Source organism: Neophocaena asiaeorientalis, unplaced genomic scaffold (genome assembly GCF_003031525.2).
Source record: "Neophocaena asiaeorientalis asiaeorientalis breed wild unplaced genomic scaffold, Neophocaena_asiaeorientalis_V1.1 scaffold217, whole genome shotgun sequence".
Classification (NCBI taxonomy): Eukaryota; Metazoa; Chordata; class Mammalia; order Artiodactyla; family Phocoenidae; genus Neophocaena; species Neophocaena asiaeorientalis.
The window spans coordinates 4742050-4763430 of NW_020172293.1; the positions used below are offsets into that span (position 1 = coordinate 4742050).

The 21381-nt window shown below is 38.5% G+C and overlaps 1 protein-coding gene and 1 pseudogene across 1 annotated transcript in view; both read left to right on the forward strand.

Annotated features, from left to right (window-relative positions):
* The window catches only part of DNAJC1 (DnaJ heat shock protein family (Hsp40) member C1), a 196033-nt gene that overhangs the window by 129940 nt on the left and 44712 nt on the right, over nucleotides 1–21381 (forward strand). The window lies entirely within an intron of this gene.
* Nucleotides 7212–7700, forward strand: LOC112413559 (non-histone chromosomal protein HMG-14 pseudogene; annotated as a pseudogene).

The window sequence follows — 21381 nt, forward strand, 5'->3', positions numbered from 1 at the left end:
CTGACTCTAAAACCAATACACTGTGCTCCCCTACAGTGTAAATGTGGTCACCCCTCAGTATTCCGAGGGGACTGGTTCCAGGACACCGCTCCCAACCCCATGACACACAAATCCACAGGTGCTCAAGTCCCTTTATTTGTGTAGTATTTGCACATAACCTATGTACATCCTTCTGTATACTTTAATCTCTGGATTACTTATAATACCTAATACAATGTAACTGCTATGTAAATAGTTGTAAATACAATGTAAATGCTGTGTAAACAGTTGCTAGCATGCAGCAAATTCAAGTTTTGTCTTTTTGGAACTTTCTAGAATTTTTTTTCTGATTATTTTCAATCTGGAGTTGATTGAATCTGCAGATGTGAAGCCCACAGATACAGAGAGCCATCTGTATACTGTTATTATAATTATTTAAATGTCTGTTTATTAGGAGAGAGGACCATGACTTTTCATTTTTATGTCCCAGGGTCTTAGCACAGTGCCTAAAAAAACAGTGGGAACTTCATTAATTCAATCAATAAACATTTATTGAGCACCTACTAGGCATTGTGCTAGGGTGTGCATATGATTCAGCTCTAGTAGATTACTGCCAGTTTTCCGAAGTAATTATAACCACTGTATGCATACACACCAATTTATGAGAGTTCCTGTTGTTCCATATCCCTGCCCACAGTTGGTATTTATGTCTTTTTTTCATTTTAGCTCTTCTAGTGGGTGGTATACCAATGTGGGTTTTTTAAACAATTTTTTTTAATTGAGAAATTCATATAACATAAAATTAACCTTTTAAAAGTGAACTCTTCAGTAGCATTTACATTCACATTGTTGTACAACCACCTCTGTTTAGCACCAAAACACTTCATCACTCCAAAAGGAAACTCTGTACCCATTAGGCAGTTGCTCCCTGTTCCCTACCCCTGTCCCCACCAGCCTATAGCAACCAGTAATCTTCATTTTGTCTCTGTGGATTTACCTATTTTGAATATTTCTTTCTTTCTTTCTTTCTAAATTTATTTATTTTTATTTTTGGCTGTGTTGGGTCTTCGTTGCTGCGCGCAGGCTCTCTCTAGTTGCGGCCAGCGAGGGCTACTTTTCATTGCGGTGCGCGGGCTTCTCATTGTGGTTTCTTGTCCTGTTGCAGAGCAAAGGTAGATTCTTAACCACTGAGCCACCAGGAAAGCCCTTGGTGGAGATTTTTTTGAATCTGTAGATTGCTTTGGGTAAAACTCATATCTAACGATATTGTCTTTTAGTCCATGAACATGGGATGTCTTTCTATTTATTTATGTCTTTAATTCCTTTCAACAGTGTTTTGTAGCTTTTATTGTACATGTCTTTCATCTCTTTGGTTAATTCCTAAGTATTTTATCCTTTTTGATGCTATTATAAAAGGAATTGTTTCATAATTTCCTTTTCAGATTGTTCATTATTAGTGTATAGAAATGCAGCTGAGTTTGTTGGTTTTTTAATTTGTTTTTACTTCTTCCTGTTTTTATAAACCCAGTTTATTCTGACTTTGTTTTCTCTCTCTGTTTCTATCCCTCCCTTTGAAATCCCTCAGTGCTAACCATCCTAGTCCAGTATCTCATGGCCTCATGACTGCTAATAGTTTCTTAACTATTATCCTATCAGTTCATCCTGTTTGCTTCTCTCTGATTAGAACTTTTAAAATACAATTTCACTGGGGAGTCTCTCTTTCCTAGAGTATTTTCTTACTCATCTTACTTCCCTTATCTGAATTCTTATAGCACTATTTCTGTACAACTTAATCTTATATTTGAGTGTATAGTGCCTTGAACTACCTAGTATTCTATTGGTTATAATTTTTTCCAATTTAAAAAAAAAACTTGCTGACTGCCTGCTATGTGGGAAATAATGTGACTGGGTGATACAATGATAAATAAGACGTGCCCAATTTTGTCCTTAATATTAGATAGCATTTATTAAGTGGCTACCATGTGTCTGATACTGTTCTATGAACTTTATATATAACTCAGTCCTCACAGCAACACCATGTGGTCTACACTATTTTCTTCATTTTACACAGGAGAAAACTGAGGTACAGAGAGATAAAATAACTTTTTCCAAATTAGTTAGCTAATAAGTGACAAAACCATGATTCAAACCTACTTCACCAGCTTGAGAATCCATGCTGTTAGCCACTACCACTATATTATCCAGTTGAAAAGGCAAGATAGAGACCTAAATAAGCATATTTTGAGGTTTACTGTAACAGCTTTGTGAGAAGGTTAAAGAACTTTTACAGTTCAGCAGATGGCAAGATTACTTCCACCTAGGACAAAAACAAAGGCATTATGAAGGATTTGGAAGTGGGGTAGGGAGAAACATTCCACAGACAGGAACTTGCGTGATATAAAGCACTCTTGCGAGGAGACTCTTCAGAACATATTACCAGGCACAGTGAGTAATGTAGTTTAACTGCAAAGGATGCTTGAAATGGTAAAGGGAAATAAGTTTATAAAAGTGGGTTGCAACCGAGTCATAGTTCTTGAAAGTGAGATTAAGATGTTTAAGTCATATTTTGTAAGTAGTGCAATGTATTTTTAAGTCTGTATCATAGAAATGTTTGGCTATAATTATGCAAAAGGTCAAAGAGAGGAGAAGGACTAACTGGAAAGTTATTGCCATAGGCTAAGTAAGAGATAATGAAGCCCTGAATTAGGTAGCTAGCAGGGAAAGTAGAGACTGGAGGAGAGACTATGTGAATCTTCCTGAATCTTCAAGATTTATCAACTGATTGATTGGCTATACAGCAGGGGTGGTGCTGGGAGACTAAAAATGCCTAGTGGGTGGTTGGAAGAGGCAGATGCCATTAACAGATAACAAAGAGCACAGTTAGGACATGACAGTTTGGGAGAAAGGAAGATATATAATCAGTTTGAGACATGCCAAGTTTATGATGCCAGTGGGAGGAAACATTCAGCGATAATGTAGATTGTTGTTTTTTTTTGGCTGCATTGGGTCTTAGTTGCGGCCCGTGGCCTTTTCGTTGCTGCGCGCGGCCTCTTTGTGGCGCGTGGTCTCTTCGTTGCGGCACTCGGGCTCCTCTCTCGTTGTGGCTCGCGGGTTTCTCTCTAGTTGTGGCGTGCGAGTTTTCTCTATTTGTGGCACGCAGGCTCCAGAGTGCGTGGGCTCTGAAGTTTGCGGCACGCGGGCTCTCTCGTTGAGGCGCGCAAGCTCAGTAGTTGTCGCACGCGGGCTTAGTTGCCCCGCAGCATGTGGGATGTTAGTTTCCCGACCAGGGATTGAACCCAAGTCCCCTGCATTGTGAGGCGGATTCTTTACCACTGGATCACCAGAGAAATCCAATAATGTAGAATTTAAGAGGCGAAAATTAGAGATGTAACTATTAGAGACCTTGGTGTACATTTGATACCTAAATCCAGGGAAGCATGTAGAGGAAAAACATCTAGGGGACATATGGAAAAATCAGAACCACCAAAGGAATATTCCCAGGGTAAGGAGAACCAGAAGATTACAGTGGATTAAAATAGGAAGTGAGAGAGTGGAATGTTACAGAGAGGTAAAACACATGTGGCAGAACATCAGCATTTATGAAATCTAGGTTGTGAGAACATGAGTTTTTGTGCTTATACATGCTATTTCGTATTGTTTTTCCCTTAGACCTTTGTTTTTCTTTGCTTCTATAATTGGCTGCTCTACTTCAAATTATTTTCTAGTTCTTATATCTTACAAGTGAATTCTAGGTTCCTTCATAGCACTCAGAAATCATAGACTAACTGTGGTATCTACACATGTTATATAGACATGGATAAAGTGAATATTAGGTTATTAGACTTAAGAGTAAATATAGATTAGCCCTCAATAAGGCTCCCTTGGCAGATTTCTAGCAGCATAAAAGATGGAGCTGATATGAATGAGCCCTGCCCTTCCAATATAAGATTAAGTATTACGAACAAAAAAAAATAATCATAGCCTTGATTAAAGGAATAAAAGGGAAATCCAGTTTTGTTTTAAGGCCAGCAACAGCTCAAAACCATAGTCAAAAGCAGGAAATGACACCACAGAATATAAGCCTTGGTGCCTGGGGTTTTAATACTTACTTGAAGCAAAAATTGTGCCTTTGGGTCCACAGGCAGCTGGAATTGGGCCCCCTGCATAAAGCCTAGTCTCAAAGGGCTACGGTTTTGTGAAAGAATGAGAAAAATTCAGTGGTCCAGAGCTATTAAAACCCTTAGGACCCTGACAGAAGCCAATGCAAAAACTGTTCTCTACCACAAAACTTAGGGCTTTGGGAGCTCCTGTTAAGGAAGTATTTTTTTAAAAATCAAAAACCTCAGTGAAGATGTGCTCACAATATAAATAGAAACTGTGAGGATAGTCAACAGATACAACAAAGAAGAAAACTGTCCTTCTAAGAACAGGAGATAAGAAACCTAATCTGAAAGATACCATAAAAATAATCATTTTAAAATAAACAATTAAAGAGATAAAAGAAGGAATAAAACCTTAATGAAAGAACATGATAGGATAAGAGAAAAAAAAGAACTATAAATGAAATGTTCATTGATTTTTTTTTTTTCTTTAATGGTTGGATTAAACTACTGAAATGAGAATTAGTGAATTGGAAGATGATCTGGTCAAATCACCTAGAATACAGAACCAAGAGATAAGGAAGGAAAATATAAGAATGCTTAGGAGACATGGGAGATAGAATGAGAAAGTACAGCATATATCTATCTAATGACAGTTTAGAAGAAGCACATGGGAGATAGAATGAGAAAGTACAGCATATATCTATCTAATGACAGTTTAGAAGAAGCACATGGGAGATAGAATGAGAAAGTACAGCATATATCTATCTAATGACAGTTTAGAAGAAGCGAATGGGAGATGCAATATTACCATAAAATAATGGTTGAGATTTTCCAGAATTGGCAAGAAAGACAAGTCCTCATATTTAAGAAGTACACAGTATCCTGAACAGGATAAATAAAAAAAATCCACATTTAAACAAACCATAGAGAAACTGTTCAGCATTAAAGCAAATAGAAAATTTTAAACCAATTGTAGAGCAAAAATTAAAGAACACCAGTTATACTAACAATTACCTTCCCCTCTGAAACAAAAGATGTCAGAAAAAGATAGAAAAATATCTTCAAGTTGCTTAGAGAAAATGATTGTCAATGTAGCATTTTATACCTTGTTAAAGTATTAGTTGAGAATAAAATAAAGATATTTTCAGGAAAATTAAGACATCAATTTGCCATTGAGAGGCCCTCACTTTGAAGGCAAATAAAGGGTATACCTCAGCAAGAAGAAAATTGAATACAGAAGGAAGGAGAGGGCAGCAAGAAAAAGTTCTAACTCAGAAAAAAGTAAACATGTTGATAAATCTTAAGCACTGACTGTAAAAGAAATTATTGTAATGATGATGACTAATTTGGAGGGCGTTAAAAACAGTATGACAGCAAAACTTAGAAGATGGGAGAAGGAAACCAGAAACATTTTAGCCTCCTTAGCATCCTTGTATTGAGTGGGAGGAGGATAGAGATACTGATTAGACTTTGTCAATGATTATTTTTTAAATATAGGGGTAAAACTATAGTATGTACAATTTTCAAACCGATAGGTGGAGAAAAACACAGTAAGAAAAATAGAATATAGGAAAAGAGAGAATAAAAGATACATAAAAGAAGATACAAAAGCATAAGTTAAGATAAAGAATAAATCCAAATATTTCAGTAATCACAATACATGAAAGTAGTATTTTCAAATTGAAAAACTAATACAAAATGTGGCCACATGTTATTAGAGAAACATCTAAAACACAGTGTCACTGAAACATTGCAGTTAAAGAGAAAGAAAAAATCAGAATTCTGACCCTTATAATCTTTATGCATCTAACAACATAACCTAAATTTACATGGCAAAAAAATGCACAAATACCACACCTTCAAGGACCAGATAACCTCTATCTTATATAGATATTCTAATATTTGTAGAGGAAAAACTCCCCAAGTTCTTTTATGAGGCTAATGTAAATCTTAATTTCAAAATTAAATATGTATTATGAAAAGGAAGAGATCACTGTTACATATGAACGTAGATACAAAAATTTCCTAAAAATGTTAGATATTGAGTTTTAAAAAGTCATTTTCTAATACCTGAGGTTTGCTTTAAAAGTTTCTGCTCTGTTAAATGAGTATGATAGTAATACCAACTTTGAAACATGTAATATAGGCAATCCGCCGGGGCTAGGCCAGCCTAGATCAGCCATCTCTGAGTGTCCCACAGACTCATGTGATAAATAAATGCCTGTTGTTTTATATACTGAGATTTTCAGTTGTTTGTTTTGTAATAACAAGCTAATACATCTGGCAAAGCTAAAATTTAGATGTTGCCGGGCTTCCCTGGTGGCACAGTGGATGAGAGCCCGCCTGCTGATAAAGGGGGCACGGGTTCGTGCCCCGGTCCGGGAAGATCCCACATGCCGCAGAGCAGCTGGGCCTGTGAGCCATGGCCCCTGAGCCTGCACGTCCGGAGCCCGTGCTCCGCAACGGGAGAGGCCACAGCAGTGAGAGGCCCACGTACTACAAAAAAAAAAAAAAAAAATTTAGATGTTGCCAACTATGTGGAGGAAAAATAGGAAATTTCCATTGCTTTTTTAAAAATATTTATTTTATTTGCCTCTTGGCTGCGTTGGGTCTTAATTGCGGCACATTGGATCTTCACTGAGGCATTCGGGATCTTTTGTTGTGGCGCATGGTCTCTTCATTTTGGCGCTGGGGTTTCTCTCTAGTTGTGGTGTGCGGGTTTTCTCTCTCTAGTTGTGGTGCGCAGGCTCCAGGGCGCGTGGGATCTGTAGTTTGTGGCATGTGGGTTCTCTAGTTGTTGGGCGCGAGCTCAATAGTTGTGGCACGTGGGCTTAGTTGCCCATCAGCATGTGGGATCTTAGTTCCCTGACCGGGGATTGAACCCATGTCCCCTGCGTTGGAAGGCGGATTCTCTACCACTGGACCACCAGGGAAGTCCCAAATCTCCATTGCTTTTGATGGGAAAGTGAATTAATACAATTACTTTGGAGAAAAGTTTGGTGATATCTAATGGCAAATTTGAAGATACCCATATCCTATTGTCAGGAATCAGTAAACACAGAAGTAGGTAAAGAGTCATTTAAAGGATATTGATTGGCGGGAGGAGCGGCAGCGGCCAGGCAGCCCAGCTTCGCGAAGGCTCTTGGTGCGCCGCGACCCACAGGTACCCGGCAGGCGCCAGCCCCGCCGCCACGATGCCCAAGAGGAAGGTCAGCTCCAAGGAGGGGGCAGCGAAGGAGGAGCCCAGGAGGAGATGGGCGAGGTTGTCAGCTACACGGGCTCCTGCAAAAGTGGAAACGAAGCCAAAAAAGGCGGCAGGAAAGGATAAATCTTCAGACAAAAAAGTGCAGATAAAAGGGAAAAGGGGAGCAAAGGGAAAACAGGCTGAAGTGGCTAACCAAGAGACTAAAGAAGACTTACCTGCAGAAAATGGATAAACTAAAAACGAGGAGAGCCCAGCCTCTGATGAAGCAGGAGAGAAAGAAGCCAAGTCTGATTAATACCACGCACCTGGTCCTATCAGTGGTCCCTGTCTCCCTTCTTGTACAATCCAGAGGAATATTTTTGTCAACTATTTTGTAAACGCACGTTTTTTAGTAGTTCTAGAAACATTTTTTAAAAGGAGGGAATCCCACCTCATCCCATTTTTTAAGTGTAAATGCTTTTTTTTAAGAGGTGATATCACTTGCTGGTTGTTTATTTTTTGGTACAACCAGAAAATAGTGGGATATTGAATATGGGAGGCTTAATCATTGTCTTGGGTGTGAGCTTAACATTCCACAGATGGTGGGGTAGCTTTTATATCCTATAATACAAAGCATAGTCAGTTGTGCATTTAATGTCTTAAACACTTTAAATTACTACTCTTCCCACGTTGTTTTTGGTAGAATTGTTTCCTAAAGCAAACCACTCACCCCTTGATCTTGGCTCTCCTGGGCAGAATTTTGTGCACTCTGTAACATCTTTGGTCGTGGTAGTCCAGTTCTTCTAGTAACTGTTAATGTGCTGTGAACGATTGGCAATTTGAGTATGTAGTGTATATGATATTAAATTGCGAATTAGTGGGACTTACGATGTAACAGCATATCAATATTTGAAGATGTTGGTACTTGATATCCTGTGAAGGAAAATTTGCCTCCAGATTTTAAGCTGGAAAGTCACTGGAATAACTGTTCAGAAAAGAATCACAACTACATGATTTTTTAGAGTTTTGGTACGTATGTTGAGAGTTGTGTACAGATTGAAATGTCTGTGTACTGATCCTCAAAGCAACCAATAAAATCTCAATTATGAAAGAAAAAAAAGATATTCATTGCAGCATTCTAATAGTGAAAAATTGGAAACAACCTAAATGTCCATCAACAAGGGGAATGAATAGATAAATGAATTACATATTATAGTCATTTAATGTATAGTGAATAGTGCCCTCCCCAAAAGGGCACTATCCATGTCTACCCAGAACTTCAGGATATGATCTTATTCAGGAACAGGGTCTTAGTTAATATGAGGTCGTACTGGATTAAGACAGGCCCTGAATCCAATAACTGCTGTCCTTATAAAAGGTGAAGATACACAGAAACACACAGGAGAGATTGGAGTGATACAGGTACAAGCCAAGGAACACAAAGATTACTGGCAACCACCAGAAGCTAGAGAGAGGTGTGGAACAGATTCTCCCACAGAACCTTCAAAAAGAACCAACCTTACCAACACCTTGACTTTGGACTTCTAGCCTCCTGAACTATGAGGGAATAAATGTTTAAGCCACCCAGTTTGTAGTGTAATGTTTTATGGCAGCCCTAGGAACTAATACTACATAGCAGTTTAAACAAATGAACTAGAACTATATGTATCAATATGGGTGAATCTTGAAAACTTAGTGTCAAATGGGAAAAAGTATATCTCATTACAAATTATGTAAACCCAAGGCAGACGGTGGGGGAGGGAGGAGACTGTGACCTCCAGTAAGCAAGTGGTACTGACTGGACAAAGTGGCTTTGAGCTTCATTTTAAAGATGAATGAAGTACACTGAAAACTACAAATCACTGATGAAAGAAACTAAAGAAAAATAAATTGAGAGGCATCTTGTGTTCATGGATTGGAAGACTTACTACTGTTAGACGTGAATACTACTCAAAGCAATCTACAGGTTCAGTGCATCCCCATCAGAATGGAATCTCAAGGGACTCCAAATAGCCAAAACAATCTTGAAAATAAGAACTAAATTGGAGGACTCATATTTCCTGATTTCAAAACTTACTACAAAACTATAGTAATCAAAACGGTGTGGGACTGCCATAAAGACAGACATATATATCAATGGAATAGAATAGAGTAAAAAAATATCCCTCACATATATGTCAAATGATTTTCAACATGAGTGCCAGGACTGTCCAATGGAGAAAGGACAGTCTTTCCACAAATGGTGTTGGGAAAACTGGATATCCATATTGAAAAGAATGAAGTTGGACCCTTGTTTTACACTGTATAGAAAAACCAACTCAAAATGGATCAAAGACATAAATGCAAGAGCTAAAACTATGAAACTCTTAGAAGAAAACATGGGGAAAGCTTCATGGTATTGAATTTGGCAAGATTTCTTGGATGTGACACCAAAAGCACAGCAACAAAAGAAAATATAGGTAAATTGGACTTATCAAAATTAGAAACTTCTGTATATCAAAGGACACTATCAAGAGTGAAGATGGAACAGAATGGGAGAAAATATTTGCAAATCATATATCTGATAAGAGATTAATACACAGAATATATAAAGGACTCCTAAAACTCAGCAACAACAAAAAACAGCCCAATTCAAAGATGGGCAGAGGAGATATACTGATGGCCAATAAGCATGTGAAATGATGCTCAACATCATTAATCATTAGGGAAATGCAAATCAAAATCACAGTGAGATACCACTCACACCCTGTAAGCATGGCCATATGAAAAAGAGGGGAAAAGGAAAATAACAAATGTTGGCAAGGATATGGAGAAAATGAAATCCTCATAAATTACTGGAAAGTATGTAAAATGGTTCAGCTGCTGTGCAAAACAGGTTGGTGGGTCCTCAAAAAGTTAAGCATAGAGTTCGGTATGATCCAGCCCTTCCATTCATAGGTATATACTCAAGGGAATTGAAAACAAGAGCTCAAATAAATACATAAATGTGCATGTTCATAGCAGCACCATTCACAATAGCCAAAAGGTGGAAACAGCCCAAATGTCCATCAATTAATGGATAAACAAATGTGGTCCAAATGTACAATGGAATATTACTCAGCCATATAAAGGACTGACACATGTCACAATGTGGATGAACACTGAAACATTATAAGTAAATAAGCCAGAAACTAAAGGTCACATATTGTATGATTCCATTTATATAAAATATCCAAAGTAAGCAAATCCATAGAGACATAACGTATGTTATGTATGTTCTACCACAATCAAAACCATGAGTAAGGGCAGGTTTGTGACACTCCTGGGAGCTGGGTGGGAAGCGGAAGCTGGAGGGGAGCAGCATGGTGGCCCAGGCTGGTAGGAAGCAGACAGCAGACTTCCCTCACCCTCACCTCCCTCTGGAGGGCTATTTGGAAATTCAGTAACCCACGGCTAACACTTATTAAATATTATTGGCCTTAATATATGTCCTTAACTTACAGCCTCACTTCAAATGATGGTAACTTTATCTAATTTACCATCGTGTGGTGCCAGATCTTTCCTGAAAGATTTGAATAATCTCTTACTCAGGTAGTGTTACGGACCTATAATGTTTGTGGAACTGGAACACTTAGCTGCACTGAGCAGTGAGAGGAAAGCCTCCGAAGCCCTTGTCCAGCTGTTGCTCCTCCCATTCTCTTCTCCCCTAGCCTAGTTTTTGGTGTAAGGCTGTACCAACGGCTCTTAGTATTACTGTCTTTTGAACGGAAGCTTGACTCTTCCCTCCCTTAGCAAAGCGAGTCTAGTCTGCTTGGTTACCTGCAAGAACTGTTCAGTGCCAAATTCCAGCCACTGTCAAAATGGCCGGAATCTTTATTTCCGTCATTCACTCAGCTAGTCAGTCAGACATTCATTCAACATAATTATTATAAGCCTGCTATGTGTCAGGCACAGTGGTATGTATGCTCAGGTCATCAAGGAGTTTTCCATACCTTTTCATTTGCTGGTACATTTATTATATCTAATTTTTATTCTCAAGTATGGAAACACATGAAGGAAGAACAGAGTACTTGATGTATTATTATTGTTCAAACTAAAACTACTATTGACTGGTATTGTCTATATGTAAGTGGAAAGCATATCAGAAGCCATAAATTTTTAAGACTGAATAAGGAATGAAGAAAATATGACAGTTGAATAGCTTTCTCTTGCGAGTAAGGAAAATGTACATCAGTGAGAGAAAAATCACAACTGTTAAGAAAAAGTGGGAAAAGAATCTAAAAAGAATATATATGTACAAACGTGCATATATATGTATGTATATATATATAACTGAATCACTGTGCTGTGTACCTGAAACTAACACAACATTGTAAATCAATGATACTTCAATAAAAAATTCTAATTAAAACTACCCCATCTAAAAGTGCGATTAAATATATGGTGGCACACGTATGGGTATGAAGGTATCATTTATGACTCGATCCTGGTGTGAGATTGGTTTTTATACTTTTCACATCCATTTCCCTTATCCTGGGGACCATCTTACAGACATAATATCACTGGTCATAAGGAAATCTGGATAAAACACGAAAATTTAAAGCCTTCACAAAGAAGCAGCTCTTCAGTGCACACTTCATCTAAGTTCTTATTTTCACTTAAAAAGCTTCTAATAGGTTTGTTTGTGGTTTTCTAGATGTCAGTTCAAGTCTCCTTGAATTTGCAGAGATGAGTAAAGACCTAAATAACACATATTTTTAAAACTTATTATGATTTTATAAACTATTCCTATTTTTCCTAGCTGTATTCTTGTCTGTATCCCTTTTCTGCAAATTACGTAGGCCTTCCCTTGTTAGTGGTTAATACTCGAGACTATCCTATGGTATTCTTTCAGTCAATTTAACAAGTGTTTTCTGAGTACTTAGTATGCGTCTAGTGTCAACCAAAAAATAATGCAGGAGGCTGCAAATAAGAAAAGTGTTTATCTGGGGTCTTAAGGATCACAAATCAAGAGACACAGATTCTGGTAACTCTGAAAGAATGTTCCGAGGAAAAGAGTCAGGGGCTTATTAAAACAAAAAGCCAGAGGGTATTGAAAGTTGCCTGGTGAGAATTATGATTGACTCTGACCTGAGTCAGACAGTATTTGTCCTTAAGAGATCACAAGTTTGTTTTTATTTATTGTTTTATATTATTTTTTTGGCTGCGTTGTTGGGTCTTCATTGCTGTGCCCGGGCTTTCTCTGGTTGCGGCGAGCGGGGGCTACTCTTACTTGCAGTGCATGGGCTTGTCATTGCGGTGGCTTCTCTTGTTGCGGAGCATGGGCTCTAGGAGTGTGAGCTTCAGTAGTTGTGGCACGAGGGCTCAGTAGTTGTGGTGCATGGGCTTAGTTGCTCTGCAGCATGTGGGATCTTCCCGGACCAGGGATCGAACCCGGGTCCCTTGCATTGACAGGCAGATTCTTAACCACTGCACCACCAGGGAAGTCCTGGGATCACAAGTTGTTTTAGGGTAGGGGTCTGATAAGTAGATAGACTGTCACAAGTTATTTTAGGGTAAGGGTCCTATAAGTATCTTGAGTTTCTGGCAGGTGTTCTGGATGACTTCATCAGGTCCAAAGGTCAGATTCCATCCAGGCTGAGACTTGCATAAGTCATACTTCCTTAATGGCCTCCTAGCTCCATTTAAGAGAGCTATCTGAGCCATACTGACTCTATTTTTATTTTCCTTTCACACTAGGACTTTGCTATCAGATGACATAAAACTGGAAAGGAAATTATGACATTTATACTAATTAAAAGAATTTGCAAGTATTGTCCTGACTGTGATGCTGTCTAAAATTATGATCCTACCTTAATTTTGTAGAAATATTTAAAAGGTATCCCACTTTCAACAGTTTGGCTAAATATGTTTTTATGATATTGCATGATACAATATATATGCTCACTGTCAGCGATAACTTAACACTTTTATTTGTAATTTTAAAAACTCAGAATGGATTACTGGGCTAAAATTGGGAAACCTGAGATCTTATCCCGACTCCATCGCTGATTGCCCAGTGAACCTGAAGAAGCCTTTTTGGCTTCTGTAGGCTTCAGTTTCTTCTATCTTAAAAAGAGGGTGTTGGACTAGGTTGTCTCTGTGACCCCTTGTAATTCTAAAATATTATTAAATATTACAGCATATAGATAAACCATTGAAATGAGGCTGTTTTAAGGGAATGTAACTACTAAAAGTGTTACCCTTTAAGAAAGCTAGTTAGATTCCAGTGTACATACATGATTCCAGTTACTAAACTAAGAATCAGGTGTCATTCTGTTGAATAATATGACCTTTGACAAATACTGGATGCATTATAGTTGAACAACATGGAAAGAGTACTACAAATTTCCAGCTTCCCCCGTACTATTTACCAATACATCCTTTTATCATACGTCCTGATTTTTTTTAAATCCCTTCAGTTTCTTTTGTTTCAGTTATTTTTTCTCAAATAGGATAATGCAGAAAAATTTCTGCCTGTAGACAGAACAGTTGGTCCTTGAGGTCACATTTAATGTTAATAGCTATAAATCTATAAATTAAAATGTCCCTTAAGACATGAAAATGTCTCTGGTGGAATTCTAACTTTACTAAGCAAGAGATCTACATTTTGAGTATCACTAATCCTAGAGAAATACGTAATTATTGTCATTTTCCACTCATGTATGCGTTATCCACTTCTAATAATGCATATAGAATTTATTGTCCTACCTCCAAAGGGGCCTGGTATGCTTCACATCTATTTTTCCTTTGGGTTTTTCAACTTTTTCCCAAAATACTCACTCAGTAATTATTCACTGACTTAATAATGTGCTCCAGGCATTGAGAATATATGCATGAAAGGCATAGTCCCTAAGCTTTAGGAGATTATAATCCATACAAAGAAACAGTTATATAAAGAGGCCATCACAATATAATGCAATAATTTTTATAAAAGTGTGTATAGTTATGGAGGAAGCATAGCAGAGGGAGTACTTCAGTGTCTTGGGAGTTAGAAAGGCTTCACAGAGGAAACTCATTCTTAATGTAGGAGTAGTTATTAGATAGAAAACGCAGAAGAGTGTATTCTAAGCATAGGGAAAATATTCAAAAAGGCACAGTGAGATGAAACATCCTCCGTGTTCAGCCAGTAGTTTCAGATGTCTGAAGCGTTAGGATAGGAGGCAGAGATTAAGATGAAATAAAAGTGGAGAGGTAGGCAGGGGCCAGATACCCAGTCTTTAAATGCCTTGCATAGGAACTTGGATTTCTTCCTAAAGGAAATGAGAAAAATTGGTGGATTTTTAACAGTGAATCAAATCTGGGATGTCAAGGAGCTTACTGCCTATGTTGTCTTCCAGGAGTTTTATGGTTTCAGGTCTTACATTCAAGTCTTTAATCTGTTTTGGGTTAAGTTTTATGTATGGTGTAAGATAGTGGTCCAGTTTCATTCTTTTGCGTATGCCTGTCCAGTTTTCTCAGCACCATTTATTGAAGAGACTGTCCTTTCCCCATTGTATATTCTTGGCTCCTTTGTCATAAATCAATTGACCGTATATGAATGAGTTTATTTCTGGGATCTCTATTCTCTTCCATTGATCATGTATATCTGACTTTATGCCAATACCACATACTGTTTGGTGGGGGGGGGGGGGGGGCCATTTATTTTTTATTTTTCATGCGTTTTTTCCATTTACGGTTACTACACAATATTGGCTGGGTTCCCCACGTTGTGCAGTACATCCTCGAGCCTGTCTTGCCCCCAGTAGTGTGTGCCTCCCTCTCCCCCACCCTTTTATTGCCGCCCACCCACTCCCCCACTGGTAACCACTAGTTTATTCTCCATATCTGCGAGTCTGCTTCTTTTTTGTTTTATTCACTAGTTTGGTGTGTCTTTTAGATTCCACATATAAGTGATATCATATAGTATTTGTCTTTGACTTAGTTCATTTAGCATAATATCCTTCAAATCCATCCATGTTGCTGCAAATGGCAAAATTTCATTCTTTTTTTATGGCTGAGTAGTATTTCATGGTATAGATATACCACCTCTTTATTCATCTGTTGACGGGCACTTAGTTTGTTTCCATATCTTGGCAATTGTAAATAATGCTGCTCTGAACATTGAGGTGCATGTAGCTTTCGAATTAGTGATTTTGTTTTTTTCAGATGTATACCCAGAAGTGGAATTGCTGGGTCATATGGTAGTTCTATTTTTAATTTTTTGAAAAACCCCCCATACTGCTTTCCACAGTGGCTGCATCAGTTTACATTCCCACCAGCACTGTATGTGGGTTCCCTTTTCTCCACACACTCACCAACATTTGTTATTTGTGTTCTTTTTGATGATAGCCATTCTGACAGGTGTTAGGTGATATCTCATTGTGGTTTTCATTTGCATTTCCCTGATGATTAGTTATGTTGATCATCTTTTCATATGCCTCTTGGCCTGCATATGAAAAATCTGCATTTCCTCTGGGAAAATGTCTGTTCAGTTCTTCTGCCCCATTTTTTAATCGGGTTGTTTTTTTGTTTGTTTTTGGTTTTGTTCTTGCGGTACACGGGCCTCTCACTGCTGTGGCCTCTCCCGTTGAGGAGCACAGGCTCCGGACGTGCAGGCTCAGCGGCCATGGCTCACGAGCTCAGCCGCTCCGCGGCATGTGGGATCCTCCCGGACCGGGGCACGAACCCATGTCCCCTGCATCGGCAGGCAGACGCTCAACCACTGTGCCACCAGGGAAGCCCTTGGGTTGTTTTTTTGATGTTGAGTTTTATGAGCTATTTATATGTATTGGATATTAGTCTCTTATCAGTAATATCATTTGCAAATATTTTCTCCCATTCAGTAGGTTGTCTCATACTATACTGTTTTGATTACTGTAGGTGTGTAATATAATTTGAAATCAGGGAGCAGTTTTGTACTTTGCTCCAGTTTTGTACTTCTTTCTCAAGATTGCTTTGGCTGTTGGGGGTCCTTTGTGGTTCCACTCTAATTTTAGGATTGTTTTTCTATTTCTGTGAAAAATACCATTGAACTGTATTGAACCTGTAGATTGCTTTGGGTAGTATGGACATTTTAACATATTCTTCCAATCCATGAGCACAGACTGTCTCTCCATTTATTTGTGTCTTCTTCAGTTTCTTTCATTAATGTCTTACGGTTTTCAGTATACAGATCTTTCACCTCCTTGGTTAAATTTATTCCTAGGTATTTTATTTTTTTTGTAAATGGGATTGTTTTCTTAATTTCTTTTTCTGAGAGTTCATTACTAGTGCATAAAAACACAACAGGGCTTCCCTGGTGGCACAGTGGTTGAGAGTCTGCCTGCCGATGCAGGGGACACGGGTTCGTGCCCCTGTCCGGGAAGATCCCACATGCCGCAGAGCGGCTGGGCCTGTGAGCCATGGCCGCTGAGCCTGCTCGTCCGGATCCTGTGCTCCGCAACGGGAGAGGCTGCAACAGTGAGAGGCCCGCATACTGCAAAAAAAAAAAAAACAAAAAAACAAACAAACCACAACAGATTGTTTTAATTGATTTTGTTTCCTGAAACTTTACTGAATTTACTAGTGCTGACAGTCTTTTGGTGGAGTCTTTAGGGTTTTCTATATATTATATCATCTGCAAAAAGTGACAGTTTTACATGTTTGCATGCATTTTATTTCTTGTCTACTTGCTTTGGCTAGGACTTTCCATACTATGTTGAATAAAAGTGGTAAGACTTGGCATCCCTGTCTTGTTCTTGATCTTAAAGAAAAAGCTTTCAGCTTTCCACCATTGAGTATAATGTTAGCTATGGGCTTGTCATATATGACCTTTATTATGTTGAAGTACATTCCCTCTGTACTCACTTTCTTGTGAGTTTTTATCATAAATGGATATTTATGGATTCTGTCAAATTCCTTTTCTGCATCTACTGAGATGATTATATGATTTTTATCCTTCATTTTGTTAATGTTGTTAACAAACCAATGTTGTTAATGTTGGTGTATCACATTGATTTGCACATGTTGAACCATTGTTGCATCCCTGGAATAAATTCCACTTGATCGTGGTGTATGATACTTTTACTGTACTAATGAATTTGGTTTGCTGATATTTTCTTGAGGATTTTAAAATGCATCTGTGTTCACCTGGGATTTTGGCCTGTAATTTTCTCTTCTTATGGCTTCCTTGTCTGGTTTTGGTATCAGGGTATAATGCTGGCCTTGTAAAATGAGTTTGAAAGTGTTCTCTATTTTTTGGAAGAGTTAGAGAAGGATTGGTATTACAGTTGATCCTTGAACAACATGGGGATTAGGGGCACCAACCCTTCACACAGTGAAAAATTTGCATGTTAACTTTATAGTCAGGCCTCCGTATCCCCAGTTCCACATCTGCGGATTCAGCCAACTGTGTTTCGTGTAGTACTATAGTACATATTTATTGAAACAAATCTGCATGTAAGTGGACCCATGCAGTTCAAACCCATGTTGTACAAGGGTCAACTATAATTCTTAATTATAGTTTTGGAGGACATGCATTAGCCCATCAATACACTGACGACAAGAGACTGACTTCAGATATAAGGACACACATAAACTGAAAGTGAAGGGATGGGAGAAGATACTCTATACAAATGGAAACCAAAAGAAAGCTGGGGTAACTATACTTATATCAGACAAAGTAAACTTTAAAACAAAGATTATCATAAGAGACAGAGAAGGAGTATTACATAATGATAAAGGGGTCAATCCAACAAGAGGATATAATTTTAATTATGTCAGTGGTAAATCAATACTTTTTTTTCCTAAAGATTTAATTTTATTTTATTTTTGGCTGCGTTGGGTCTTCGTTGCTGCTCACGGGCTTTCTCTAGTTGCGGCGAGGGGGGGCTACTCTTTGTTGTGGTGCGCAGGCTTCTCTTTGCGGTGGCTCCTCTTGTTGCGGAGCACGGGCTCTGTAGTTGTGGCTCGTGGGCTGTAGAGCGCACGCTCAGTAGTTGTGGCGCACGGGCTTAGTTGCTCCGTGGCATGTGGGATCCTCCCAGACCAGAGATTGAACCCATGTCCCCTGCATTGGCAGGCAGATTCTTAACCGCTGTGCCACCAGGGAAGTCCCCAATACATTTTTTAAGCTTGAATTTCAAAGCGTGACTGATAAGCTGGTGGGCTAATGCATGTCCTCCAAAACTAAAAAAAACGAATTTGTACTGCCTTTTCATGAGGTCTTAAACCAAAGCCAGTGTCATGTTCTAAAATTTTTCTGTTAACATCATGTTAATCTTAAATATGATATAACTTTATCCTAGGTAGTCTAACAGTATATATATCTAACTTTGGTTTTCTATGCTTTACTATTCATTTTTCTCAAAAAAAAGTTTTAGGCAGTAAATAGTAATGTAATTCTTTATAAAGCTTTTCCTACTTTTCAACATTGGAAAAAAAAACAATAGAGAACAAGTAATAATGACGGCACAAAGATTTTCTAACATAAATTTACCAATGCTCATTTTCAAAGAGTCTTTCTTTTGAATAATATAGTAAATGCACACTCACACATATCTTTTATATAATCTTAGTAAATAATATAGTAAATGTTGGGTCTTAATCAGTTATAATTTTATCCAGAATACTTTTTTTTTTCTTTAAGAACTTTGAATCTTTGGCTTCTTGTATTGACTTTCTAGGTGGCCTTAAGAAAATTATTACATCTTTTTGCCAATTCCCTAACCTTATAGGTGATGATAGCGTTATTATTTCAGGAAGAGTAAGACAGGATATAAGTTTTGTAGAGCATTAGAAAGGTGTAGCTAAAAAAGACAACAAAGACCCCAGGTCCTGATTTAGGTCCTTTTGCAGACTATATAGCATTATTCCACAAGCAGGGATAAAGATTTAAATAGATGGAATATTTATTTGTAATTTAAAATAATTTTCACTTCCCCCCCCCAAAAAAAAAAGTTGTGATGTGCTACATCTCTAAAAAAATTAGCAGCACAACACTACAATTTTCTGATCTTATAATGGAAATTATATGGCATCCAGTAGATAAACAGATCAATGCAACATTAAAAGAGCCCTGAAGTAGACACATACATACAGTCAGTTGATTCTTTTTAAGAATTTAAAATGTTTATATTTGCCTTTAGTGATTACATTCCTTTTCTTCTTGACTTCTCTTTGTTTCTCTTCTTTGTCTTCTTTTTTTTTTAATTTTTATTGGAGTGTGGTTGCTTTAACACTGTTGTGTTTGCCTGCACTGCACAACATAATGAATCAGCCATACACATACCGATATCCCCTCCCTTTTGGACTTCCCTCCCATTTAGGTCACCACAGTGCATTAGGTAGAGTTCCCTGTGCTATACAGTATGTTCCCATCAGTTGTCTACATAGTATCAATAATGTATAGTGGCAATCCCCGTCTCCCAATCCCTCCCACCACCCCTTTCCCCCTTGGTATCCATACATTTGTTCTCTACAGTCTTATCAACTGATTTTTGACAGTGATATCAAGGCAATTCAGAAGGAGAAAGAATGTAGTCTTTTCAACAAATGGTATTGGAGCAGCTGTGAAATAGGAAATGAACCTTGACCCCTACCTTACCCTTGAGATTGGTAAAGCCTTTAGAGACAGGGCACTCAAGTCACTAACCATAAAAGAAAACACTGATAAATTGGACTTCATGAAAATTAAAAACTTCTGTCATTCAAGAGGTACCATTAAGAAAATGAAAAGGTACATACTGTCAACAACTGTGAAGGGTCTACAATTTCACACTATTTGTAGACTAACAAGTTAGCCTGCCACAGTTTCATGAATGGTGATAGAAGAATAAGACTCCTGGTCAGAGATAAAGGACAGTTTATTACAGCAACAGCAGTAGTCAGAATATCAGCATTTTAAAGCCAGTTCCCCAAGCCGCTGGTACAGCAGGATGCTTTAGCAAGCTTCCGCCCTGGCCCACAGGAGGAACCTGTGGCAGTTGCGTCGCCAGTAACAACCCTGGCCAGAAAGCTGAGGCTGGTCTGAGTGCCTTCCACCACCATGGTAGGTAGTGTAATTGGTCAATTCAAATAATCAGGAACAAATTTCATACCACCTTTTAAAATTAGATGATTCCCATTGTAGGGATACCTAAATCAGTGAGCACAGGAACTACAAGTCAGTTACCCCTCGTTTCGGAGGGATCTTCTCAGCCATCTGAGGGCTGCGTAACCTGCTGGTGGTGTTTCCTCAAACACTTGAATGTCTCTTATGACTACTCCCAGGGTGCAAGTCATTGCATTTTCAGGAATAAAGGGAAAAAAGGTGGCTTGCTTCTGCACCAACGTGTAGTCCTGAGGTGCATGCACATGATGACCCTGTAAAGAAAGTTTATTTACAATTATTAGGGCAGTGGTAGTATATCACACATGAGACTTTTACGAGTCAGGGGGAGGAACAAGTTGAGCCTGCTTCCTACACACCTCTCAGCTGGGCCAGTTCACTTTTAATAATGGAGTCTAGTCCTTGTTTTGTTGAGCAACTACCTGAAGTCAGCCCAACCTGTCATGTTGGTCAGTGCCACCAGTCACGTTTTTCTTCCCCACAGAATGATTGAGTGTGATGGCCATGGGGATGAGGATAGAGATGACACCCAAAGGTGCTGATGTACGTTTAGCATGGGATATACAGGATCTGGGCCATCTGCTATTTTTAATGGCATCGTCAGAAATATTTAAGGCAATAATAATCAAATTGTGGTACAGCCAGCTAAATTTAAGGCACTTGGAACAGTTTGAGAGCGTAGCGCCAGGGTGCTTTCCTTCATGAGGAAGGTTCCAGGGCCTATTCTGAAAGGCAGAATTATTAACACTCCTCCCTTCCCCATATCTCCCAGGATCTGATCTGTTCCCTTTCCAGATTTTGAGATTGTTGTTCTGCCTCCATTGCCACAAAATTGGGGTATCTCATTCCAGAAGCTATAGCTTCACCTTTTTTCCCCCATTCACCCCTGACCTTGTACCAAGATCTTTTTCCCAGAAGGGTCAAGTACGAGAGGAAAAAGTCATTTTTATACATCTTATAGAGTTCCATTAGATCCCCCCACTTTGCACTGTATTGGTGACAAGTCTATTCAACTAAGTGATCATGAC